Consider the following 21,479-nt stretch of genomic DNA (forward strand, 5'->3'; position numbering starts at 1 on the left):
TATCTGACTCTTTTGGGACCTCATGGACTTTTGCCTGCCAGGCTCCTCTGTCCATGGGGTTTTGAAGGCAAGAATACTAGAGTGGGTTGCCTTTTCCTTCTCCAGGAGAATCTTCCTGACCGAGGGATCAGACCCACATCTCCTGCATTGGCAAGTGGATTCTTTAGCACTGAGCCACCAGGGAAGCCAGGTCCTCATTACTCCTCAAATCTTTACTGTGGCATTGAGTTGCAGTTTTAACCAATCTGATTATTGCTGTATTTCTGTAAGAGCCAAAACACAGAGGAATGAGTCCTGAGGAGGAACATTCCTTCTCCTTTATGCAGAGACACCTCCCTTTATGCCAGATGTTTTTCTCTCCTCCACTACAGAGTCAGAATCATATTTAGATTTATTACTACTGATTTATTTCACTTCAAAGCCGGTAAACCTGTGTTGTCTTTACTTCTGTTTTGTTCACAAAGGTAGAGCAAGTTGGGGGATTCTCAGGTAGCACAGTTGTAAAGAATCTGCCTGCCAGTGCAGGAGATTCAGGAGACACAAGTTTGATCCCTGAGTCGGGAAGATCCCCTGGAGTAAGAAATGGCTACCCACTCCAGTACCCTTGCCTGGGAAATCCCATGGACAGAGGAGTTCAGCGGGCTACAGACCATGGGGTCACAGAGAATTGGACACGACTCAGCACCAGCATCAGCACCACCAGAGAGAATAGAAGGATAAGTCCTGGAAAGCCTGAAGAGAACCCCTTCCCTTAGCCAGCCTTGAGCCGAACTACTCCCACTCTTGAACCCAGAAGCTGAGGATTGTTTTTTCAAACCCAGTAAACATGGGAGTCATTTCTTTTCTTGTTATTCCAAATCTCCTTCAAATTTTCCTTCTCAGAAATGCTTCATTGTCTCATATTTCTAACTCAGTTTCATTCTCAAACCAAAGGCTTCCTGTCAGCATACCCTAACTTCTCTCTTTCTCAAACAACTCTGAGCTCATTGAGACTTATTTCATCCCCAGGACAACTCCAGGTGGTAGGCAGAAGACAGGATGGCAGTATTAGCTTCGTGTAAGAAGACAGCGAAAGGGAAAGCACTCATTCAGTGTGTGTGCCCAAGATTAAAGAGATGTCTAAATGAATTTTAAATATTTTGACTAAGAGGGAGTGGAAAAGCTGTCCATACAATTAAAACATTTTTCAATTAAAAAAAAAAGCAGCAGCAGTCTCCAAATCAAGTTAATAGAAAAAAAATTTTAATACCATGATTATGTTCTTCTAAAACAACCAAGCAAATCTGTGAATTTAGGTAAACACGTGGTCTCCTAATGCCTTTGTTAGTCTTCTGTGCTTTAAGCCACTTGTTTTCCCTTTGTAAACCCAAATTGTCAATCTGATCATGTCTTAAAAACATCAGATATACTTTAAGTTAAAAAAAAAAGCTCACAAAAATTTTACTTTCGAATTCCAAGCCAGGGTGAAATTTAATTGCAGTTGTAAACCCTCTGAGCAAGGGTTTATCTGGAATTGCCAACATAACCCCAAGTTCAGCAATGCAAATGACACTGCTATAATAAAAGAAATAAAAAAGCTTTCAATATGTTGTCTAAGAACTTGAGCACATTGAAAGTGATTTATAAGCAGGCAGACTAAACATTTAAATGCCTTTCCTAGCAATGGTATATTTTTCAATACAGCAAGCGCTCTCATATATGATTCTGTATTCCAAGACAGCGCTGCTTCTGACAATATAAGTCCTTTCTGATAGGGTAACATTTCCAATCCAAGATTAAAATCTTGGAAACTTGTCAACAGAAAAGGATGATAATATGAGTGAAACTGCAGCTATCAAAGAAAAATGCCTCACAAGTAATTTCTGTAATGGTCAACTTCTAGTAATTTTCCCTTCCCCTTTTACTCTTAAGTAAAGGGGTTGGCCTGAAGGTCATTTTAATATTTTGGATAAGTACAGTTACAAACCAGAAATTCATGAACACAGGAAAAAGTGAGTCATTTAATACCACAAAAATCAACTTTTTACATTGCCTTCCTTATTTCCATTTCTAATGCAGACCATAGGGAATATTTTTCTTCTGATGAATAGGGGTTTAAGCAATGAGTTGACAATAAACCCTTGAACTTCATGAGGCACTAAAAATTAAAGGATCAGAGAGTCTTACATTTTCTTTAGTATATTTCCATAATTTTTTTCTGTTACTTTATTTAATCTTTCACTACTCCAGAGACTAGAACTGAGTGACCTACTAGGTCTTTTCCATTTTTTTCGTATAATTCTCTTTTTCTGTTTAGGATGTGGGTGATCTCTTTAATATCTGGTGTGCCCTTGGCTATACCCAGGTAAATTGGGGTGATTCTCAGTTTTACTAGCTACACAGGATGGAGTATTATGGGCCATAGAGTATGTCTGAAAAAGTTCAAAACATTTATACACATATTACTGTGATATTTCCAAATTATTTTATTCCCATCACACACTATGGTAGCTAAAGTGAATTTCAAAGTCTAATTTCTTATTTTTCCTTTGGTTGGATATATCTTGCCTCTATAATATTCTTTTTTTTCCCCTGAATACTCAGCATTTTCCTTATCATGGTTCTGAGTATTTCAAGTTACAAATACACACACATACACAGACATTCTGTTTCATCCTCAAAACTTATGTTTTCATTTATTTGATGATAAATCAAGTATAATTCAACACTAAATTATGAACTATCTACAAGTCTCTGTCATTCGGGCCCTGTGCTGTCCCTGGGGGATGCACTACTAAATTAGATATGCACTTGTTTCCGGTAGCTCAAGGTCTGATAAAGGAGCTCGATGTGTTTGTTAGTCATCAGATTTCAGGGTAATGGTCCTCGGGGAGGGATAATCAGACAGGCTCATAAAGGACCAATGTACCCAGTGTCAGGGGTCAGGGAAGTCTCCCTACAGCAGCGCTTTTCAAAGTGTGGTCCTTGAATTATAGCATCATATCACCTGAGAACTTGTCAGAAAGAAACTCTGAGGCTCCATCCCACGCGTACTAAATAAAAAACTCTAGGGAGGGTCTTTTGTCTGTTTTGCAATAAGCCCTCTGGATGGTTCTGATACATGCTCAGGTTTAATAACCACTGCTTCAGGCTCAGTAACAACTTTGTAAGGAAAAGATGCTTTCTTTACTATCAGGCTTATTTACGTAATTGATACCTCTTGATAATTAAGTCATCTAAGATCTCCTATTCTTTTCTTTGTCTCTAAACTGTACTGAAAAAGCGCAACAGCTTCCATTTTAAAAAACTGTTACTTACATATACTTTCCCTGTCCACACACATTTAAATGGTTTAAAGGTAGAAGACAAAGAATTAATTACATTAGAGTTACACAATGCAAAACATCATTAACAAAAACAACCTGATTCTTTTGAAAACAAAATAGGCCCAATAGTCCAAATTAATCAAATGAGTCTTCCTAGAAATCTAGTTTTGTTTGTGAATGTGAGAATCTTTGTGTCCTAGTACTCAATATTTTGAAGCGCCATTCTGTTTCTTGGAGATGATGAAGCAGCCGAGAGTCCATTCTTATCCCTATGCAACATGAGTAGAATTCATATCTTCTTGCCCCACACCCTCTTCTCCATGGGAGTGAAGGCAAATGGAAGAAATGAAATAAACTAGGCAAGAGCTGAACTAAATTGATCAGTGTTTTAATTATATGCCTTCCTTCTGAGTTGCTTTGGTCATGTCCCACTTTTTAAATTATAGTTTTACATTATAAGTAAAATGATTTGCTGTTGTTCAGTTGCTAAGTCGGGTCCAACTCTGGCAACCCCATGGACTGCAGCTCGCCAGGCTTCCCTGTCCTTCTCTATGTTCCAGAGTGTGCTCAAACTCGTGTCCATTGAGTCGATGATGCCGTCCATCTAACTCAAGTAAAATGGAGGGTCGCAAGAGTCGGACACAACTTAGCAACTGAACAACAACAACAGTTTGAAAATTAAATGGGCATCTTAAAAAACAAAACTCAAAAGTTGTCCATGGGCAGTGGCGGTGGCGGCGGGGCGTTGCGACTGACTGCGCGGGTTGTCTCCGGAGTGCACTCTGCCGGCCACCCTTGCAGCCCTGGCGGACGGTCGTGAGGCTGGTAGCAAGTCCGTGAGTGAGATCTTAGTGGGCTGCAGGGCTTTTTGGCTGCAAGACATCTGAGAGGAAATCCGAAAAGTTGTACAGAGTCTAGAACAAACAGCTCGAGAGATTTTAACTCTATTGCAAGGGGTCCAGCAGGGTGCCGGGTTTCAGGACATTCCCGAGGCGTTTGAAAGCTCGAGAACATTTTGGTACAGTAAAAACACATCTAATGTCTTTGAGGAGAAGGCAATGGCAACCCACTCCAGTACTCTTGCCTGGAAAATCCCATGGGCGGAGGAGCCTGGTAGGCTGCAATCCATGGGGTCGCGAAGAGTTGGACACGACTAAGCGACTTCACTTTCATGCACTGGAGAAGGCAATAGCACCCACTCCAGTGTTCTTGCCTGGAGAATCCCAGGGACGGCGGAGCCTGGTGGGCTGCTGTCTATGGAGTCGCACAGAGTCAGACACGACTGAAGCGACTTAGCAGCAGCAGCAGCAGCAACGTCTTTGAAGACCAAGTTTCCTGCGGAATAGCATTACAGGTTTCATGAGAACTGAAGGTTTGTGCTGCAGTGCCTGGTCTTCTTGGCAGCATTTGGTGTGTACTTGGAGACCGAAACCATAGTGAACCGAGAAGCAGTTACCGAGATCCTTGGCACTGAGCCTGATCGGGAGAAGGGATTTCACCTGGATGTGGATGATTATCTCTCGGGGGTTCTCATTCTCGCTAGTGAACTGTTGAGGTTGTCCATCAACAGAGTGACCGCCGGAGACTACTCCCGGCCCCTGCACATTTCCACCTTCATCAAACCAGCTGGATTCCGGCTTGTGCCTCCTCAACCTCAAAAATGATTCCCTGAGGAAGCGCTACGAGGGCCTGAAGTACGATGTGAAGAAAGTGAAGGAGGTGGTCTATGATCTCTCCATCCAGGGCTGCAACAGGGAGCCAGCAGCCGCCTGCGTGAAGCAGGGGCTGCCCGCCGGCCCTGCTGACTCCAGCAGTGCCCACCAGGCCCAGCCCAGCGCCTCCCATGGTAGTTAGGATACCCCGTCATTTTTTAACCGGTTGTGTGGTATTTCAGAGTTGAAACACTTTTTAGGGGGTGACAGAATAGCCTTTACAAGAACAGGTTTTTCTTTGTTGTTTTCAGTGAATTTGCTCTGTAACTCAGTATATACTTCAGTTTTGTCAGCAAACGTACGTGTCGATCTCTTGCTGAAGTTCTTTTCTTGCTTACCGCACCCCCCCACCCCCCAAAAAGAAATTGTCCATTGTACAATGCTAATACAAGAGTTTTCATAACTTTGTAAACATTATGCTATGTATTTTATTTAATAATGTTATTAATAATCCAATATACTATTACAATGATTCAGATATGTCATGTCATGAATTGTTCCCTGAAATATAATTACAAATCTAATGGGTCACTAAGTTCTTTAAATATCTCTCATCATTCTTAAAAATATATCTTTGCACATACAGCAGTATAAAAGATATTCTTACTCTGTTCACTTCATTCTGATTTAAGTTCCATCATCTTTTCTAAAATTTTTTTGTTGAAATAGCATTGATTTACAATGTTGTGATAGTTTCAGATGTACAGAAAGTGTTTCAATTATAGATACATATATATATATGTTCTTCTTAATATTACTTTCCATTATAGGTTATTATAAAATATCAAGTATAGTTCCCTATGTTATATAGTAGGTCCTTGTTGGTTACCTTAACAGTAACCTTGTTGGTTATTTATATATGGTAGTGTGTGTGTTTTAATCCCAAACACCTAATTTATGCCTCCCCTGCCTTCTCCTTGGTAATAAGTTTGTTCTCTGTGTCTATAAGTCTATTTCTGTTTTGTAAATAAGTTCATTTGTATCATGTTTTTAAATTCCACATATATGTGATATCATATGATATTTGTCTTTCTCTATTGATATAATATCATATTATATATTAACTGTCTCTTAATATGATATCATATTATATCATCAGATCAGATCAGATCAGTCACTCAGTCGTGTCCGACTCTTTGCGACCCCATGAATCGCAGCACGCCAGGCCTCCCTGTCCATCACCAACTCCTGGAGTTCACTCAGACTCATGTCCATTGAGTCAGTGATGCCATCCAGCCATCTCATCCTCTGTCATCCCCTTCTCCTCCTGCCCCCAGTCCCTCCCAGCATCAGACTCTTTTCCAGTGAGTCAACTCTTTGCATGAGGTGGCCAAAGTACTCCAGTTTCAGCTTTAGCATCATTCCTTCCAAAGAAATCCCAGGGCTGATCTCCTTCAGAATGGACTGGTTGGATCTCCTTGCAGTCCAAGGGACTCTCAAGAGTCTTCTCCAACTTAACTGATATCAGTTAATATGATAATCTCCAGGTCCATCCATGGTACTATAAATGGCCGTATTTCATTCACTTTTATAGCTGAGTAATATTCCATTGCATGTATATATATACATATATATATACCACATCTTCTTTATCCATTCATCTATTGATGGACACTTAAGTTGCATCCATGTCTTGGCCATTGTAAATAGTGCTGCTATGAACATTGGGGTGCATGTATCTTTTTGAAGTATGGTTTTCTCTGGATACATACCCAGGAGTGGGATTGAAGAATAATATGGTAGCTCTATTTTTAGTTTTTTAGGGAGCTTCCACGCTGTTTTCCATAGTGATTGTAGTATCTGACACTCCCACCAACAGTGTAGAAGGGTTCCTTTTTCTCCACACCCCCTCCAGCATTTATTAATATTATTTGTAGGCTTTTTGATGTCAGCCATTCTGACTGGTGTGAGGTAGTTTTGATTTGCATTTCTCTAATAATGATGTTTGGCATATTTTCTTGTGCCTTTTGAATGTCTGAATGCTTCTTTGGAGAAATGTCTATTTAGATCTTCAGCCTATTTTGATTGGGTTGTTTGTTTTTTTGATATTGAGTTGTATGAGCTGTTTGTATATTTTGGAGATTAATCCATTGTCAGTTACATCATTTGCAAATATTTTCTCTCATTTTGTAAGATTTTTTTTGTTTTATTCATGGTTTTCTTTGATATGCATTTCTATACACTACTGATAAAAGATCTGAAAGAGAAATTAAGGAAACAATCCCATTTACTATTGCATTAAAAAGAATAAAATACCTAGGTATAAACCTACCTAAGGAGAGAAAAGACCTGTACACCACCTGTACACCACCTAAGGAGAGAAAAGACCTGTACACCACAAACTATAATACATTGATGAAAGAAATAAAAGATGACACAAACAGATGGAGAGATACACTGTGTTCTTGGATTAGAAGAATTAATACTGTCAACATGACTACCCAAGACATCTACAGATTCAATGCAATTCCTATCAAATTATCAATGGCATTTCCCACAGAATTAGAACAAAAACTTTAAAATTTTATGAAAACACAAAAGACCCCGAATAGCCAAAGCAATTTTGAGAAAGAAAAACAAGCTGGAGGAATCAGGCTTCCTGACTTCAGTGAAAAGTGAAAATGAAAGTGTCTGACTCTTTGCAACTGCATGGACTATAGCCCACCAGGCTTCTCTGTCCATGGAATTCTCCAGGCAAGAATACTGGAGTGGGGAGCCATTCCCTTCTCCAGGGGATCTTCCCAACCCAGGTATTGAACCTGGATCTCCTGCATTGCCAGCAGAATCTTTACTGTCTGAGCCACCAGGGAAGCCTATACTACAGAGCTACAGTTATCAAAACCATATGGTACTGGCACAAAAACAAACATATAGATCAACGGAAGAGGATAGAAAGTTCAGAAATAAACCCATGTACCTATGGTCAATTAGTTTATGACAAAGGAGTCAAGAATATAGAAGGGGTAAAAGAATCTCTGCAATAAGTGATGCTTGGAAAACTGGATAGCTACATGTAAAAGAATGAAATTAGAACATTCTCTAATCCTATACATCATCTCTTTATTGGATTTTTTTCAATATTTGCCAACCTGGCTCTCAGACCACTGTACTTACCCTCCACCCCATTCTAAGCACATCATGACAAGATTTATCTAACATGCATATATTTTCCCCTTATGAATATGCTTAACTGTCCTTCTCTGCCATAAAGGCTTTCATAATCAGGTCCTTGTTGATTTCTCAATTTTCACTTTTTCACACTTCCAACTTACCACTTATTTAAAGCAATATATAAACTTATTTGCAGTTTTTTAAAATTTCCAACTCTTTTCTTGTTTCTGTGAGAGCAAGACTGCTGTTTCCTCTATCTGGAACACCCTCCTCTTCCTGGAAAGCCTGGATAATTCATACCCTTTATTCAACACTGAGCATTATGTCTTTTGTGAAAATTTTCCACCTCTTCTGCTAAACTGGATTCCTTCATATTGTTTCCTTACAACAAGACTATTTATTTATTTATTATTATTATTATATGTACACATGGCATGTAAATAAAATGTAGTAGCCATAGTACACATAGTGCACACCATCTTTAAGATGATGCTCTCTCTGGGTGGGGAAGAAGAAAGCACAACTATATGTATAATCATTTATTTATTAAAAATGAAGCAAATGACAAAATATTCAAGTCAGATAAACTTAGGTAGTAGGTATATGGGTGTTGGTTCAGTTTTCTCTGTACTTTAAAATAGTTTTAATGTTTTATTGATTTAAAATAAGTTGAAAAAATACGGTAGCTTATAGTTAAATCATGGGATAAATAACCAAGCAGATTGTAGAATCTTTGCTTTGGGAGATTACAAAGTTTGTGTGTGTGTGTGTGTGTTTTTAAACCAAAACTCTAAGATTGCAAGTTATGGGTTCCAACCACTTGGTACTTGTGTTCCAGTTCACACCTAAGCAGCTCCATTTATAGAAAACTCAACATCTTTTTAGGTAGCCCATTGGGAATTCCTGCTCTGTTCTACTTCTACTTTTTGGAATGCATTGAGGTAGTTGTGAGTTTTCTTTTTTTAATATTGCATTCTTTCTCAATATGATTTTATTGATGTCTTTTCATCATCCTGATCACCCTTTTTAGGATACAACCCAGAGTTTTTCTTAGTGTATGAAGGAATACAGTCTACATAGACAAGAACAGAGGTATTCATTGCCTCACTCATTTTAGACATTTTATTTGTCTGACATAATCTCAGGTTTACATGATACTTTTGAAAGTCAAATCACACAAATGGAGCATTTGAAGGTTGCTGCTGCCAAGTCTGATTTCCTCTGTTCTCTGTCTGTACACTTGAATCACTAGCCCTTGACATAGGTCAGGAAAACATTGTTAATTGCATTGTTTGTTGAACTTATGATGAATCACTATTTCCTTTTGGATACTAACATTCGATACATTGGTACAACTGTAATATCATTGAGGCTTCTTTTCCTGCATCTTGCCCTTAAGGGTATCAGGAGACAACTTGTCAAAAGCTTTTCTGAAATCCAGCGACACTATTTCTACTCTATTTCTCTGATCTCCCAGTGTAGTAACTCTGTCACTAGAAAATGAGGTTAGTGTGACAGGACTATTCTTAGTAAGCTCACGCTGAGTTTACCACTTCTTTTTCTAAGTGCTCAAAAGCCATTGTTTAGAAAAAAAAATGTTCTAGAATCTTGCCCTGAATAGATGTCAAGCTCAGTGCTCTCTAGTTCATGAATACGCATTCTTCCTCTTTTTAGAAATCCAAATGACACTTGCCTGTATCCAATTTTCCAGGAGCTCTTTTCCTCTGGGGTTTCTCAGGTGCACTGACAATGATTCAGCCATTTCTACAAGTTCTCTGAGGATGTTGAAACATACTCCTGGGCCAAGAGACTAGGATTCATTTGGCATAGCACCTTTTCATCTCCTTATTTATTTAAGAATACATCTATCACCTGTTTGAGAAAGGAATAGGAAATCGATTAACCCAAACTGTAGTTAAGGTCATGTTTGGTTTGATGGTCAATGTGAAAGTGAATCAAGTTAAGAGGAAAAACTGTTATTAAAGGGCTTGAAGCATATGCAGCAGTATGCTAGGTGCTAAGAGATGAGAATAAGATAAAGCCAAAGCCCTGGTCTTAAAAATCTGATAGTCAAGTGGAGGGAAATAAAACTTGTAATACCATAACCCATATAGTTTAATTTGGGAACAAAGCAGGACTTCAAAGAACACAATCCTTGCCATTAAAAAGGATTTTAAAAATAGCTCAAATTGTTTCCTTATATTCCTTAATACTATCAAAAAGGTTAGATTTGGGAGAATGGCAATGAAACATGTAAAATATCATGTAGGAAACGAGTTGCCAGTCCAGGTTCGATGCATGATGCTGGATGCTTGGGGCTGGTGCACTGGGACGGCCCAGAGGGATGGTATGGGGAGGGAGGAGGGAGGAGGGTTCAGGATGGGGAACACATGTATACCTGTGGCGGATTCATTTTGATATTTGGCAAAACTAATACAATTATGTAAAGTTTAAAAATAAAATAAAATTGGAAGATTTAAAAAAAAAAAATATTTTAAATGTTTCAATATAACTACGGTGTCTACTGACTGCTTCAGTGGCCAGAGGTTGTTAGTAAATTCTAAACCTAGGTGTGTGCCAAAATGAACCTTCATTTGTGGTAAAATCTGTTTCTGAGTTGAAATGTTGATACACTAATAGGAGAAGGAAGAGGGTAATGGTTCTACTGCTAAGCCAACCTCTCATGCTACCAGGCTTGTTGGGAGAGGGGAGGGTAGGAGCAGAGAGCGGGACAGCAGGCAGAATGGCTGAGGAAGAGCAACAATGCCTGGTCCTTGGGGTCTTTTCTACATGCTATCTCCTATGCAAGGGGATTTCCATTTATTGAACACCTCGTTATGCCAGGAATGCTGTTAGGTGCTTTGAATGCCATATTACGTTTCTTCCTCCACAAGCCTGTAGGATAGTGCGTGCATGTGTGTGTACTCAGTTGTGTCCAACTGTTTGCAACCAGATGGATGGGTAGCCCACCAGACTCCTCTGTCCATGGGATTTTCCAGGCAAGAAGATTGGGGCAGGTTGCCATTTCCTCCTTCAAGGGATCTTCCTGGCCCAGGGATTGAACCCACATCTCCCTCCTCTCCTGTATTGGCAGATCGATTCTTTACCACTACGCCAGTGTATCCTTATTTTACAAGTGAGGAAACTGAGCTCAGAGAGCTGGAGTCATTTGCTCAAAGGTCACATTAATGCTAAATGGCAGACCTGGGATGTAACCTCAGATGCATCTGATTTCAGTGCTATTTTCTGTTTATTACATGGCACTCTCTGGATAGAAACAAATTGGGACTTGAAGAGACTTTTCTTCTTGTCCTTACAAAATGTCTGGTCACCTAGAGAAAGGCAAAATTTCACCCATGTTTCAAGCTGATTGTCATATTCTGCTAGTTTTATTAAATGTACTTTAACTTTTTATATCATAGAATAAATAGAGTATATTTCAATGAAGTAATGTCATTATGTTACCATACATAGATGAGATGTATTTTCATAGACATTCTCTCTATTTGGGACTTGATATCAAGAAAATGAAATTTGCAAAGATAACTCCTTGCTACCTGATTATTTACTGCATGAGGACAGCGTTTGGTGAATGGCCCTTGTCTGAACTGAGTTTCCTAGTTATCAATGCAACAGATGCTGCAAAATGAGGTCTGTGAACTGAAGGCCAATTTTTGTGCAGAGGATAAAATGTGAAACAATAGATAGCTCAGGAGAGGACATGGTGTATGGGGATACAGTGTCCCTGCAAGGGACAGATGCATATTGCTGAGCAAGGGCTGTTCCAAAGAGCCCTGACCGTTAATGCAATCAGAACCCTGAGCTCTAAATTAAAGCAGGAGAAGAACAGCAGAAAGACGCAGCGCCTGTAACTGTAACCTAGAGCCTAAAGGTGCTGGGGGAGAACACTGCAGGAGCAGTAAACCTCTTTTGCTGTTCGTTTCTATTGGTTTCTTTACAGGAATTTGGAATGCCTGGTTGTAAGGAGTTGGGTTAAAAATGCAGATATGTGAGTGGGGATTAGATTTTGCGAGGGCAACTGACTGGAGACAAAAAGAGATGCCAGGATATTCCTGTGTGTGTGTGTGTGTGTGTGTGTGTGTGTGTGTGTGTTGAGGGGATATTAGCAAAGAGGCAGCCATTGTCAGAAAGCCCTGACCATCTCCTGCCTGGGGGGATTTTTCATAGGAATTGGCAGTGGCTGCCTGGACCACCTCTCAACAGCAGAGTGATGCTACAGCCTTTGCTCTGTACTTTGTCCACTCTTTTGCCCAATTCTTCCCCTGGCCTCCATGAATGCCTATTTCCTACGTGTGACATGAACCTTCATAGTTCATTCTCTGACAACATACCTGGCAGTGACCTATGTGGAGTTTCACAGAGTGGGTCTTCCACAGATGTTTTATTCTTCTGTCCATCCATCCATCCATTCATTCATTCACAAACATTTACTGAATTTCTACTGTGTATCTGTAGCAGTTGTTGGCACTAGGGATAGATAACAAGTTAATACCACTCTTAAGACCTCATGATGTCATGGAGCCATAGGGCCCATTAAAGTGATCACAAGCCTGAGATTAGTGCTATAACACAGATGCATAAAGATTCAGAGTTGGTCCCAAAGAGGGTATGGTTGACTGTACTTGCATGAGGCAGGAAAGGCTACAGCCAGGCTTCATACTTAAGATACCGGGTTGTCTTCAGAATCTGGCTCAATGAGTTCAAATCCTGGTTTTGCCACTTTTGAGCTAACAAAACATGAAAAAATTACTCATCTAATTTTGCGTGGCCTCCATAAAATGCATGACCGTTATCTTGTGGATTCTTGTGATTATTACATGAGATGATGTGGGTAGATTCGTTGGTAAATGCCTGGCATGTAGAAATTGGTCAGTAAATTTTCATGATTATTATTGTTGTTATTTCTGTTCTCATTATTTGTGAAAGTAATAAGGCTTCCCCAAGGACATATTTCAGCTGAGACCGGAAGGGTAAACTGTGGTCACTAGGCCAGCGGTGGGAGGGTAGTGACTGGGGTGGGATGGAGAGGACTTTGCAGAAGAGGAAATAGGATAGGCAATGTCCAGGGGCCGCAAGAGCACAATACACTTGGAGGGAGTCAGTCAGGTAGAGTTAGTTGAGCTCTTAGCACTTTCGTTCTCCATCCTCCCATGTATCATACAACCTTGTAGTTGTTTGGACATAATCTGTCTTTCTTGTTCCTCACCTGGTGACATGCTCATTCTTCTGATTCATCTGTTTCGATCAAAGCCATCTTTCCTGTAATGTCTCTGGGTTCCTGTCTCGCCCTCTGTCCTTGCACTCATCATGCTGCAGTGTAATTACTTGGCAGATGTGTATTTCCTCCTCACTGGGATCCTAGAACGTCTTATTTAGCTTTGTCTATTCTGCATCAACTGGATGGACATGAGTTTGAGCAAACTCTGGGAGATAGTGGATGACAGGGAAGCCTGGTGTGCTGTAGTCCTTAGGGTTGCAAAGAGTCAGACATCCCTGGCATGCTGCAGTCCATGGGGTCACGAAGAGTTGGACACGACTTAGTGACCGACCAATTCTACACTGAGCTGGTACCTGGGATTGTGGACTTGTGCAGACCGTGAATTAAAAATAAAGCAGAATGATGAGGAATCATCCGTAAGAACAGAATATCTTATTCTCTCCTGAAAGATCCAAGGAGTCATTTTGAAACAGAGAAATGGTCTGTTTTCTAAACCAAGTGCAGAGCTTCAGATGTGCTTTTTAAAGACATAGCTCTCTATATTTATTTGAACTTTGTAGTATGTAAGGAAATAGAACCCTGAATCCAATCTGGAATCCAGGCCTTAGGTTAATCATTTATACATAGTCCTGCTTGGTCCTGAGCCTATCAGAATTACTTCATTTTTACTTGCCTTGCATTCTCTCCTCAAATCCTATAATAGCTTTATCTTTTCATTTGGCTGATAAGGTGCCAAATGGTTCTTCTTCATGTGTGGTCTTCTTGCAGCAGTTAGTTAATGAGGAGTGTCCCTGATGACTTTTATCAGATGAGAATTAACAGTCGGATGGACACAGCAATCACCTCTATGCTGAGAGACCCAGAGCCAGAGAGCTGATGGTTGAAAATTCGGGTTCTGTTTTAGGCTGTTCCACATGGATGCTTCCTAGTGCTGTAACCTAGACGTGTCCCCTGAGATCTCTGAACCCTCAATTTTCTCCTTTATAAAATGTAGGCAATACTAATGTTAGTTTCATAGTAAGATAAAAGAAAAACGATGGTTATATCATGTGCCGATTTGAAAAGGCTATGGTGCCCAGTGGACTTCCCTGGTGGCTCAGACAGTAAAGCGTCTTTCTACAATGCGGGAGACCCGGGTTCAAGCCCTGGGTTGGGAAGATCCCCTGGAGAAGGCAGTCATTTGTTCAAATGCTAGTTTCCATGTTGCTGAGAAGATACTCTTTAGGTTCATGTTCTTTGAGTAAAGCAAATTACTCTTCATAATGTGACTGGGCCTCCTCTAATCAGGTGAGGATCTCAAAAGCAAAGACTGAGATTTTCTGAAGCAAAAGCAATTCCGCCTTCAGACTGCAACATAGAAATTCTGCTTTCCTTTCCAGCATGTAGATTTTAGACTCAAAACTATAACATCAATTCACCTGAATTCCAGTTTGCCAGCCTGTCCTGTAGGTTTCAGTCTTAGTAATTCCTTAGGTGTCATTTCCTTAAAGCCTCTTCTCTTACTCTGTGCCTCTCTCTGTCTCTCTCTTATATGTACGTTTCCCAGGTGGCTCAGTGGTAAGAAATCCACCTGTCAATGTAGGACACACCAGTTCAGGAAGATCCCCTGGAGAAGGAAATGGCAACCCACTCCAGTATTCTTGCCAGGAAAAATTCCACGGACAGAGAAATCTGGTTGGCTACAGTCCACGGGGTTGCAAAGAGTCAGACATTACTGAGCAACTGAGCATGCACACAAAATATATATTCATATACACACATATTTTCTATGGTTTTAAATGGCAACCCACTCCAGTGTTCTTGCCTGGAGAATCCCAGGGACGGGGGAGCCTGGCGGGCTGCCGTCTATGGGGTCGCACAGAGTCGGACACGACTGAAGTGACTTAGCAACAACAGCATACACATATATTTTCTATGGTTTTATTTCTCTGGAGAACTTTGATTAATACAGGGAATAAAGCTTAGCAGACTTCCAGGCACATAGGCCTCCAATAGTATGAGCAATCTCCATCCATAGTTCATCAGGCACTCTGTCTATCAGATCTAGTCCCTTAAATCTATTTCTTACTTCCACTGTATAATCATAAGGGATTTGATTTAGGTCATACTCGAATGGTCTAGTGGTTTTCCCTACTTTCTTCAATTTAAGTCTGAATTTGGCAATAAGGAGTTCATGATCTGAGCCACAGTCAGCTCCTGGTCTTGTTTTTGCTGATGTGTAGAGCTTCTCCATCTTTGGCTGCAAAGAATATAATCAATCTGATTTCGGTGTTGACCATCTTGTGATGTCCATGTGTAGAGTCTTCTCTTGTGTTGTTGGAAAAGGGTGTTTGCTATGACCAGTGCATTCTCTTGGCAAAACTCTATTAGTCTTTGCCCTGCTTCATTCTCTACTCTGAGGCCAAATTTGCCTGTTACTCCAGGTGTTTCTTCACTTGCTACTTTTGTGTTCCAGTCCCCTATAATGAAAAGGACATCTTTTTGGGGGGTTAATTCTAAAAGGTCTTGTAGGTTTTCATAGAACTGTTCAACTTCAGCTTCTTCAGCATTACTGGTTGGGGCATAGACTTGGATTACTGTGGTATTGAATGGTTTGCCTTGGAAACGAACAGAGATTTTAGAAAAGGCAGAGGAACCAGAGATCATATTGCCAACATCCTCTGTATCATGGAAAAAGCAAGAGAGTTCCAGAAAAACATCTATTTCTGCTTTATTGACTATGCCAAAGATTTTGACTGTGTGGATCACAATAAACTGTGGAAAATTCTTCAAGAGATGGGAATAGCAGACCACCTGACCTGCCTCTTGAGAAACCTATATGCAGATCAGGAAGCAACAGTTAGAACTGAACATAGAACAACAGACTGGTTCCAAATAGGAAAAAGAGTATGTCAAGGCTGTATATTGTCACTCTGCTTATTTAACTTATATGCAGAGTACATCATGAGAAATGCTGGGCTGGAAGAAGCACAAGCTGGAATCAAGATTGCCAGGAGAAATATGCAGATGGCACCACCCTTATGGCAGAAAGTGAAGAGGAACTAAAAAGCCTCTTGATGAAAGTGAAAGAGGAGTGTGAAAACGTTGGCTTAAAGCTCAGCATTCAGAAAACGAAGATCATGGCATCTGGTCCCATCACTTCATGGGAAATAGATGGGGAAACAGTAGAAACGGTGTCAAACTTTCTTTTTTGAGGCTCCAAAATCACGGCAGATGTTGATTGCAGCCATGAAATTAAAAGACGCTTACTCCTTGGAAGGAAAGTTATGGTCAATCTAGATAGCATATTCAAAAGCAGAGACATTATTTTGCCAACAAAATTCCGTCTAGTCAAGGCTATGGTTTTTCCAGTGGTCATGTATGGATGTGAGAGTTGGACTGTGAAGAAAGATGAGTGTCGATTAATTGATGCTTTGAACTGTGGTGTTGGAGAAGACTCTTGAGAGTCCCTTGGACTGCGTGGAGATACAACCAGTTCATCCTAAAGGAGATCAGTCCTGGGTGTTCTTTGGAAGGAATGATGCTAAAGCTGAAACTCCAGTACTTTGGCCACCTCATGCGAAGAGTTGACTCATTGGAAAAGACTCTGATGCTGGGAGGGCTTGGGGGCAGGAGGAAAAGGGGACGACAGAGGATGAGATGGCTGGATGGCATCACCGACTCAATGGACATGAGTCTGAGTGAACTCCGGGAGTTGGTGATGGATAGGGAGGCCTGGCGTACTGCAGTTCATGCGGTCGCAAAGAGTCGGACATGACTGAGCGACTGAACTGAACTGAACTGAGTATGAGCAACTATTCTTACTAAACTCTCTTGACCCCAGATCCTCACTTATATGATGGGTGAGTTGAGTCAGTAATCTCTGCTGTATTATCTAACTTCATACTCAGAAATCTCAATGGAGACTCCTGCTTCATCAAAGCTATCCTTCTGGGGCAGGAAAACAAATTAAAGTGGCCAAGTACTTTTCTATTGATTTTTCTGACTTGATTGCAGTACTGTTTATGCATTGCTACTGCTTAAGTTTCTAGATGTGCTTAAAGGTATGTCTAATGTGTTCTTGATAAGTTGAGTATAAGACAAATTTTGCAACATCCCCAAAGATTTTCACATTCAAAGAGAGCTGTGCTCTTGTTCCTATTATATCAGAGGCTGAGAACTGCTGGCCCAGAGGGAGAGTTCAGATGAAGAGGAGGTTGGGAAGGAAGCCTCATTTTTTGGGAGCCTCTGAGTCCTGTGCTGATAGATTTCACAGGGGAAAAGGGTAAAAGAAGCAAGGGGAATTATGAAAGTAAAGGCAGGGTCCCCACTTCTGAGCTTTTTTGTTTGTTTGTTTTATTTTGTTGCTATTTTTCTTTAGAAGGGAACAAAGCAGTACTTTTTGGAAACAATATCAATGTTCATTTATCAGTGATGTCAACTATATCAGTCTGTTGCCCTGCCTCACTCTATTCTGTTATATTCCCCCCCTTTTCTGCTTTATTTTTATTAATCGAATTCATTCCCTCCTGATGTGTATTTATTTGTCACTGTTTCTATTGTTGATTATTCCCACTAGAATGTCAGGTCCTTGAGAGCGGCTATTTTGCCTGCTGAATTCTGTGCTATATCCTGAAAGTTAGAATTATCTTGAAGACATAATAGATCCTCAATAAATGCTTTTTGAATATATAAAGAGATCTGAAAACCAATTTTCTATTCTCTGACACTCTAACGATGTTGTCACGCCCTGAGGCCTCGGTTGCATGATTTACATCTTTCTCTTTACGAGGCACGGAGTGAACTCGGTGGAGAACGTGGCATATCTGGTCTCATCCTCCGTCCATGGAGACTGGAGAACTTCCAAACTGCAAATCACATGGTGAGTGGTTTTATTTCTAGGTTCATGTGATGATTATAGCAACATAGCTCCTCTTGTGTCTTCTTGTCATGTGGTATCACAATTTTAGTAACTCCAGCCTGAAGCAACAGGACAGTCCTGAGATTTACAATCAGATGACCCAGACTTTGGTCGTATTCTAGGTAAACCATCAACATATATCTCTTTGTCTCCATTTGTCCTGTGCTTCAGGACCATTAGGTGAGATAGGTGTGTAAATAGTCAACACCTTTAGGGTTTCTATGTCTAGTATTGCGTCATCTTCAAACAGTGACCGTTTTACTTCTTTTCCCATTTGGGTTCCTTTTATTTCTTTTTCTTCTCTGATTGCCATGGCAAGGACTTCCAAAACTATGTTGAATAAAAGTGGTGAGAGTGGGCATACCTGTCTGATTCCTGGCCTTAGCAGAAATACTTTCAGCTTTTTTCACTGTTGAGTATGATGTTGGCTGTGGGTTTGTCACATATGATCTTTATTATGTTGAGATGTGTTCTACATTCTGGAGACTTTTTATCATAAATGGGTGTTGAATTTTATTGAAAACTTTTTCTGCTTCTATAGACATGATCATAAGATTTTTATTCTTCAATTTGTTAATGTGGTATATCACATGACTGATTTGCAGATACTAAAAAATCCTTGCATCCCTGGAATAAATCCATTTGATCGTGGTGTATGATCTTTTTAATATATTGTTGGATTCAGTTTGCTAGTATTTTGTTAAGAATGTTTTACTATGTTTATCAGTGATATTGGCTGTAGTTTTTTTTTTTGGGGGGGGTATCTACAGAAATAGACCCACAGACATAGAAAACAAACTTATGGTACTGAAGAGGAAAGAGCAAAAGGGAGTATGCATAAATTAGGAATTTGGGATTAGCATGTACACACTGCTGCTGCTGCTGCTAAGTCACTTCAGTCGTGTCTGACTCTTAGCAACCCCATGGACTGCAGCCTACCAGGCTCCTCTGTCCATGGGATTTTCCAGGCAAGAGTACTGGAGTGGGGTGCCATTGCCTTCTCCATTATTGAAATATAGTTGATTTAAAATGTCTTGTTAGTTTCAGATATATGTATATATACACATACATATACCTGAGACTATAGATATACATACATATATTTTATACATGTATATTCTTTTAAGGTTCTTTTCCTTTATAGGTTATTACAAAATATTGAATATAGTTTCCTGTGCTATATGGTAGGTCCCTGTTGGTTATCTATTTTATATAGAGTAGTGTCTGGAAAATCCCATGGACGGAGGAGCCTGGTAGGCTGCAGTCCATGAGGTCGCTAAGAATCGGACACGACTGAGCGACTTCACTTTCACTTTTCACTTTCATGCATTAGAGAAGGAAATGGCAACCCACTCCAGTGTTCTTCCCTGGAGAATCCCAGGGACGGGGGAGCCTGGTGGGCTGCCATCTCTGGGGTTGCACAGAGTTGGACACAACTGAAGTGACTTAGCAGCAGCAGCATACTTGAATAAAATAAAAAAAAAAAGATCCAAGGTAGAATGAAGAAAAGTCAGCACATAGTAAGCTTACTATACAAATGTTCATTACTGTAATACAAAAGCAGAAAGAGTCTGAAAAGAAAGGGAATGTTAAATTTCCTAAACATCTATTATATACTTACATGCTATTTAACTTAGTCTTCATGTCAGTCTTGCAAGTTTTACAATATTATCCCTGTTTAAAAGGGAAGAAACTAGCTCAGAGCTGTACTGAAGTTTCTCAAGGTCAGATGATGGTATAGGTGGCTCATGGGATTCAGTTGAAGTTTCAAAGACTCCCAAGCAGGTGCTTTATTCACTGTGTCACCCTAACCAACATGAAGAGCACCACACCTGGCTTTCAGGAGCATCTGTGTGAATTGGAGAGAGGAGCCTCTTCTGGGTGGTTACAGCCCTGCAAGTGGAAGGCGTGGTCAGCACAGGGAAGCTGCTGGGAGGAAAAGTTGTACCTCCATCTAGGTGTAGGTGATCATGCACCAGGGCAGGGGTTCTGCAAGGAGAGCATGAGCTATTTTCAGTCCCATTTTCCTCTCAGCTACAGAACCATCAACTGTAGCATTCAACATGGAAAGGATTCCCCTAACAACCTAAGACCACCTAGCAACAGCTGACAGAGCAAAATTAAACATTCATCTTCCGAAGTGTCACTTCTTGAGAAGTTATGATGTAATTGAACTCAGTTGTATCTACCACACTTTAGAGGAGAGGAGCTAGAATTGTTCCTCTAATCATCATTTGGGTGGAAGCCTCTTCTGAAAAACCAACAGGAAGTTGGGGTGTGTAGGCAAGAGCCCTGTCATTTCTGGACTCTGTGACCTTAGCAATTTGGGCATCATTTTATTTATTTCTCACTGATCAGACACCTTCAAGCCAGCATCAGCTTTTAGACCCATTATGACTGCAGAGAATTACCCAGGTGTGAATACAATATTGAGGAACCTGTCTCACTGCCAGCACCCATGACCTTGCAGACGTGCCCTTGCTTAATTTTCAGGAAGTGCAGCAACATGGAGGGATGTATAAGGCACCCACTCCAAAAAAGGCCATGCAGATCTGCATTTTGAGATGCATTACTTTGGTCCTTTTTTGACATTGGTCAAATAATGCAAAGGAGGAATTGAAGACTAAAAAATACCACAGGAAGTCATTTGAGAGTGTTCTAGTGTCTGGAGTTAAGCAGCCTACCTGAAATGTGCTCTTCAGGCCGCAGGATGAAACTGGGTTTTGGACTGCACCTGGCTGCAGACCTCTCGCCACTGAAGGGTGCTTTCTTCCACTTAATGGGGCCCCATAGTGGTGAATAGATTCCCGGGGTATGAGGAATCCCTTTCCCATTTGACTTTCAGATCTCTGCTTTGAGGGTCTTCATGCTCTGAGAGTGCTCCCAGCCACAGCACCCTGTTAACAGTTCCTGAGCTTATCTTTATATCTCATTAAAAAAAACAACCAGAATTGATGACATTTTGAACACACACCTGAGATAGAGCTAAACATCTGGTTCACTAGCCACGCCTTTACTGTGGCTAATATTCAGCAGGGACTTTATTTTTGTATCTGTTGTCATGGCACACGAAAATTGTCCAACCTGTACTCCTGAAGGGTGAAGACCATTCCCAGTCTCTAGAATGTTTGCTTCTCCAGCTTCTCCACTAACACAAGTATTACCATAATACTTTCACTGAACTCTTCTAAAAAATCTAAAAATCATTTCAC

The 21,479-nt window shown here is 40.5% G+C and overlaps 1 pseudogene; it reads left to right on the forward strand.

Annotated features, from left to right (window-relative positions):
• Positions 1 to 1,038: 1,038 nt before the first annotated feature.
• Positions 1,039 to 5,450, forward strand: LOC133253363 (translin-like; annotated as a pseudogene).
• Positions 5,451 to 21,479: the final 16,029 nt, after the last annotated feature.

The sequence above is a fragment of the Bos javanicus genome, chromosome 8 (assembly GCF_032452875.1).
Source record: "Bos javanicus breed banteng chromosome 8, ARS-OSU_banteng_1.0, whole genome shotgun sequence".
Lineage (NCBI taxonomy): Eukaryota > Metazoa > Chordata > Mammalia > Artiodactyla > Bovidae > Bos > Bos javanicus.